At 42.5% G+C, this 7,294-nt stretch overlaps 1 pseudogene; it reads left to right on the top strand.

The window, feature by feature from the left end:
- The first annotated feature begins 6,344 nt into the window (after positions 1-6,344).
- On the top strand, positions 6,345-7,294 carry LOC123724090 (olfactory receptor 11A1-like; annotated as a pseudogene).

Below are 7,294 nucleotides of genomic sequence, written 5' to 3'. Positions count from 1 at the left end.
CCTGTAGCTGGATCACCCAAATTAAGGAAACGGTGGTGAAGAGGAAGGAAAAGGGATATCCAAGCTGGACTGAAAAGTGCTTTCTGATAAACATTCGATACTGCAGCGATACGAAAGTAATCACAAGCTCCTGCTCACCCAATCTGGAGTTTATGATGCTGAATTGCCGGCCCCACTATCTGCCGAGTGAATTCACATCTGTTTTCATGACTGCTGTGTACATACCACTGACACCACGTCAGCACTCAATGAACTGTACGAGACCATTAGCCAACAAGAATCCTTACACCCCAAAGCTGCCTTTAACCAGAAAAAAACAAAAACATCCTTAAATATCACCAACATGTCTCCTGTCCTACAAGAGCAGGGCCTACAATGAAATGTTTGGTCCACCGGCCACTGTGGCAGGTAGATGGAAAAATCTACCTCTTTTAAAGAAAATATCAGCTGAGACAAAATGTTCAGCTGCCACTTTAAGGACGGGAGGTTACCGTGGTAATGGTGACACTCATGTGTCTGTGTGTGTGTGATTTGGATCTGACAAGTAGAATACTCTTTTGTATCAGTTGAAGCAGCAGAATCAAAAATTGAAAAACAACTGACTTTGTGAACAAAACAATGTAAATAGCCAATAAACCCAAAGACAAAGTCCCTCTTGTAGACTTTCGAGTAAATTAGATAAACTTTTATGCCTGTGAGCAGTGCAGTGCACAAAGCTTCCCAGCCAGGCTGTGTTGCTGCACGAGATATAGATTCATATTTCTTTTTGTGATTAGCAGCTATAAAACAAAACGGCAAAAATACTTTGAAAACAGCTACTGCAACATTTTCCTGCTATAAATCACAACTCGAACATATGCTCATACTTCACCTTTTTTCTTCTTGCAAATGTAATGCTAGCACCGTAGAGGCCTGCAAATTGACCACCCACCTACGTGGTTGGTGAAATAAACAGTCTTACCCGCCAATACCTAAATTGACCCGCAATTTGGCAGTTGGCGGGTGTTGGCGGGTGTTAATTTTATGCCCTGTATGAGACAACGGAACATGCTGGACCATGCTTACACAAACATCCGGGACGTTTAGGGAGCCATGCCCCGCCCCCATTTCGGGCCAGTCAGATCACGTCTCCCTGTTTCTACTCTACTAATCTACACATGAATCATCCGCTAACATTGTGGAATACATTTGACATTTTACAAACACTCTTTTCCAGAGCAACTTACAGTAAGTAGTGAGCACATACATTTTCGAACTGGTCCCCCATGGGAAACAAACCCACAACCCTGGCATTGCAAGTGCCATGCTCTACCAACTAAGCCAAACCTGACCATCTTACACATCAATACATGTTAAATCCAGGCTTTATCACATCCAGGCCGAGATTGGGAGTCCCATAGGGTGGCGCACAACGGGCCCAGCGTCATCAGGGTTTGGCCGGTGTAGGCGTCATTGTAAATAAGACTTAACTGACTTTCCTAGTTAAATAAAAGTTAAATAAAAACATATTTAAAATAATATCAATACACATCATCAGTCACAAGTTTAATTAAAAAATGTGTTGATGTTGTACCCACAGAAAAAACCCAGGATGATTGGAAGAATCCGTGAAATGCTGAGAGCCAGTACTGCAGTATTCAACATCAGCAAAGCAATGCCTGATGACACTGCTGCGCATGATATGTACAAGGCGATCCTGTACGAGGTCTGGAAATCCATTAAGGATGCAAAAAGACAATATAGACTCATTGGAATCAAAATATGACAGCTCAGACACACAACGCATGTGGCAAGGACAACAGGCCATCCCGGACTACAAAGGCAAATCCAGCTGTGAGATGCCCACTGAGTCCTCCCTCCCAGACAAGCTCAACACATTCTATGGTCGCTTTGAGGCCACCAACACCAAGCAATCCAAGAGGTCTCTCTCTGCTCCGGACAACCAGGTGCTTCTGCACTCCGAGGCTGACCTGAGGAAAACGCTTTGTGAGTGAATTACATTAGATTACATTTTAATCATTTAGCAAACGCTCGTTCAGCATTCAACACCATTGTTCCCTCCAAGCTTGTCACAAAGCTTAGGGCCCTGGGTCTCAAAACCACCCTCTGCAACTGGATCCTGGACTTCCTGGCTGGCAGGCCACAATTTGTGAGGATTGGCAACAACACCTCGTTCACTCTGACTCCCAACAAAGAACCTCCAGGGATGTGTGCTCAGCCCACTGCGGTACTCTTTGTTCGCCCATGAATGCATGGCGAAGCACACCAGCTCCATCATCAAGTTTGCTGACGAAAACCATGTACAACCAGATCTCATAGTTTCACTTCGAAATATGCAGTAATTGGATGAATGTCTATTTTTTTACTCATTAATTCCATGTGGTTACAGGGTTTATTCCGTGTGGTTACATGGTTAAAACAGAAACAACTCAAAGGTTTAAGTTTAGGTATGCATTCACAGTGGTTAAGGTTAAAGCTATGGTTTGGGGAAAGCATTAAATAAAAATGGCCATTTCCATTTAGTCATGAAGTAATCTCCCTGCTTGCTAGGGAATTGTGAACTGCTGTGGCATAGTGTTCTTACCAGAAAGCTCTGGTTCTAGGCTTTGTGAGTTCAAGCCCAGTGTTGTGCCATTGTTTTTGTTGGTGAGCCCCGAGGAAGGCATATATCGACGTCCTCAGGACCTTTTCAAATGTCCAAAATCAAAATCTGTTTCTAGTGACCAGCCTGAACAACAACCTTTCCTTCAACATCAGGAAAACTAATTGATTTGATTGTCTATTTTAGGGAGGAGGACACACCCTGATCCACATCGACGGGACTGCAGTGGAAAAAGTCAGCAGCTTCAGGTTCCTCAGCGTCCACATCACCAAGAACCTCACATGGACCGACAACACCACCGCCCTGGTCAAGAAGATGCAACAGCGCCTCTACTTTCTCAGGTGGCTGAAGAATTTAGGCATTCCACCTCGGGTCCTCTCCAAATTCTATTGCAGCACCATCGAGAGCGTCCTGACCCACTGCATCACGGCCTGTTACGGAAATTGCTCCGTTTACGACCTCAAAGCCCTTCAGCGGGTACCGGAGCATCGGGTCCCGGACCTCCAGGCTCATAGACAGTTTTTACCCGCAAGCCATCAGACTACTGAACTCTTGAACCGGGACTGAACCCCGGCACAACAACAGTTTTTTGTACTGACTCCCTGCACCTTAACATACATGCACTCACTCACACAAAGGCTCGAACACACACACACACACACACACACACACACACACACACACACACACACACACACACACACACACACACACACACACACACACACACACACACACACACACTCCATGACTGCTGCTACTGTACTCCCATTGTATTTATAATACTGCACAATGTCTATTTGCACAATTCATCTACACATGTGTAAATATCCTACTTTAATTCAATTGAGTGACTTTTTGTAGATATTTTATCAAAGTTAAAAACCAACTTTTTTTTGTACTCTATTATTCAGTTAATAACTACTTTCCTATTGTTGTTGCATTGGCGAGAGGTAAACCTGCAAGTAAGCATTTCGTTGCACTGTGTACTTCACGTAAATCATGTGTATACAATAAACAAACTTGAACATGAACAGATCTAATGAAAATGGGGATCGACCATGAGTGCATTGTGCGTGCCACAGATTCGGGGGGGGGCGGGGGGGGGGGGGGGATTTGGTGGTGTAGAGAAATGCTCACCTTTAAATGTAATATTCTGCAATTCTACACATTTTGTCATGGGGCCTAGAGAAAATATTGCAGTTTAAAGAAAATTGTCTGCAATTCTTACATGTTTTTGTCATGTTGGCAGAGAGAACACTTAGCAGCCACGTATGCACTTATTGCCTGAGCACTAACCTAACCACCCACAGGAGGCTGAGCCACACCATGACAATTTTATTCTGGGTGTCATTAGAGTTTGAGTAAACAAACTGCTATATACTGTTTTTTATTTATTTAAAAGGTATAAAAGAACAGTGATGTGACAGTAGTTTATGTAGAATAGCCCAAAGACACAGAACATACTCTATGCCTATGTCTACACCACGGCAGTCTGGAGAAAGATACCAGGTGATCTGGACTTACATCCTTTTTTATACTTAAATCCTGTTTTTCTTGTTTTAGGTGGTTTTTTTTACTTTTTATATTCAGAAAGTAAGGACATCAGAGGGGGAGACAGGCAAGTGGGAGAAAGAGTGAGATAGGTGGACACAGGGATTGATCCATGGTCTCTGGTGGGGAGATGTATATATGACTTATGCCAGGGAGTTTTACCACTGTATGGGTCTGCACGACAAGCCTTCTGTTTGATTCACACACACTACAGTGAGGGAAAAAAGTATTTGATCCCCTGCTGATTTTGTACGTTTGCCCACTGACAAAGAAAGGATCAGTTTATAATTTTAATGGTAGGTTTATTTGAACAGTGAGAGACAGAATAACAACAACAAAAAATCCAGAAAAACTCACGTGAAAAATGTTATAAATTGATTTGCATTTTAATTTGGGAAATAAGTATTTGACCCCTCTCAATCAAAAGATTTCTGGCTCCCAGGTGTCTTTTATACAGGTAACGAGCTGAGATTAGGAGCACACTCTTAAAGGGAGTGCTCCTAATCTCAGCTTGTTACCTGTGCAAAAGACACCTGTCCACAGAAGCAATCAATCAATCAGATTCCAAACTCTCCACCATGGCCAAGACCAAGGAGCTCTCCAAGGATGTCAGGGACAAGATTGTAGACCTACACAAGGCTGGAATGGGCTACAAGACCATCGCCAAGCAGCTTGGTGAGAAGGTGACAACAGTTGGTGCGATTATTCGCAAATGGAAGAAACAAAAAAAAGAAATGTCAATCTCCCCCGGCCCGGGGCTCCATGCAAGATCTCACCTCGTGGAGTTGCAATGATCATGAGAACGGTGAGGAATCAGCCCAGAACTACATGGGACGATATTGTCAATGATCTCAAGGCAGCTGGGACCATAGTCACCAAGAAAACAATTGGTAACACACTACGCCGTGAAGGACTGAAATCCTGCAGCGCCCGCAAGGTCCCCCTGCTCAAGAAAGCACATATACATGCCCATCTGAAGTTTGCCAATGAACATCTGAATGATTCAGAGGACAACTGGGTGAAAGTGTTGTGGTCAGATGAGACCAAAATGGAGCTCTTTGGCATCAACTCAACTCGCCGTGTTTGGAGGAGGAGGAATGCTGCCTATGACCCCAAGAAAACCATCCCCACCATCAAACATGGAGGTGGAAACATTATGCTTTGGGGGTGTTTTTCTGCTAAGGGGACAGGACAACTTCACCGCATCAAAGGGACGATGGACGGGGCCATGTACCGTCAAATCTTGGGTGAGAACCTCCTTCCCTCAGCCAGGGCATTGAAAATGGGTCGTGGATGGGTATTCCAGCATGACAATGACCCAAAACACACGGCCAAGGCAACAAAGGAGTCGCTCAAGAAGAAGCACTTTAAGGTCCTGGAGTGGCCTAGCCAGACTCCAGACCTTAATCCCATAGAAAATCTGAGGGAGCTGAAGGTTCGAGTTGCTAAACGTCAGCCTCGAAACCTTAATGACTTGGAGAAGATCTGCAAAGAGGAGTGGGACAAAATCCCTCCTGAGATGTGTGCAAACTTGGTTGCCAACTACAAGAAACGTCTGACCTCTGTGATTGCCAACAAGGGGTTTGCCACCAAGTACTAAGTCATGTTTTGCAGAGGGGTCAAATACTTATTTCCCTTATTAAAATGCAAATCAATTTATAACATTTTTGACATGCGTTTTTCTGGATTTTTTTGTTGTTATTCTGTCTCTCACTGTTCAAATAAACCTACCTTTTAAATTATAGACTGATCATTTCTTTGTCAGTGGGCAAACGTATAAAATCAGCAGGGTATCAAATACTTTTTTCCCTCACTGTATGATTGGAGTGTTTGTAACAGTAAAGTAAAGACTGGTAGCTGAGACATTGCGTCAGTTGTATTTGTTATTCAATATATTCATATTATTGAACTACACTAGGGATTAATGAAGTTTGCTGTATAGACTACTCAATGTCCATTGCAGCCACAGGTAACAATGTTTTTCCATGGGGATGCCTATGGGATTAAACACTTAAAAGAGTAAAATTGTGGCAATAATGCAAAGAGTCTTGGTAATCGATGCAAATCTAAGAATGAAGGATTTATGAGACATCAATAAGAGATTGATAGTTTCACCTGATAGACACTGTTATCCTTGTCTTGTGAACCAAAAATATCTACAAATATTTCTACAGGTACTATTAGGAAAATGGAGAACTCAACGCAATTCACGTCATTTATGCTAGCTGGATATAGTGACAGTGACACTTAAAGTACTTCTATTTCATTATATTAACTGTGTTATACGTCTCCATAGTTTTTGCGAACACAGTGATTATTGTGGTTATATGTATGGAGAGAAGCCTTCATGAACCCATGTATCTGTTTCTGTGCAGTTTGTTTGTGAATGAGTTGTATGGTAGCACTGGTTTGTTTCCTGCTCTTATGATTCATTTGGTTTCAGATGCCCATTCAGTTTCCACTGTGTACTGTTACCTACTGATGTTTTGTTTATACACATATGGATCTATTGAATTCACCAATTTAGCGGTCATGTCCTATGACAGGTACCTTGCTATATGTTATCCACTACAGTATAATGTCGTCATGACACCCAACAGGGTGTGTTTTTTAGTTTGTGTAATATGGTTGTACTCTTTTGTAAAATTCATCATAACACTGTCTTTAACTATTCGTTTGAAATTGTGTGGGAACATTATAGACAAAGTGTACTGTGACAACTACCTGGTAGTGAAACTTGCTTGTTTAACTTCAGACACAACAGTTAATAACATCTATGGACTCTACGGTGTTGTTTTGTCTGTCGCCGTCCCTTTAATTACTATTTTGTTTTCTTATATTAAGATTCTGACTGTTTGTTTGAAATCTTCCATTGAGACCAGACAGAAAGCTTTCAGCACCTGTACTCCTCACCTGGCCTCGCTGCTCAACTTCTCTTTCGGCTGTTTCTTAAATCTGCTCCAGAGTAGATTTGATAGGCCTATGAGAAATGTTCCAACTGTACTTCACACTATGTTGTCAGTGTACTTTGCGATGTGCCAGCCACTTTTGAACCCTATTGTGTATGGAGTTAGGATGGCTAAAATCAGACAGGCTTGTAAAAACATACTACCTGTAGGTCTGTACCCTAAAACATAA

Source organism: Salmo salar, chromosome 09, assembly GCF_965601325.2.
Source record: "Salmo salar chromosome 09, fSalSal1, whole genome shotgun sequence".
In the NCBI taxonomy this organism is placed as follows: Eukaryota; Metazoa; Chordata; class Actinopteri; order Salmoniformes; family Salmonidae; genus Salmo; species Salmo salar.
Note: the sequence above shows the minus strand (reverse complement) of the source record. Positions and strands in the feature narration are given on the sequence as shown.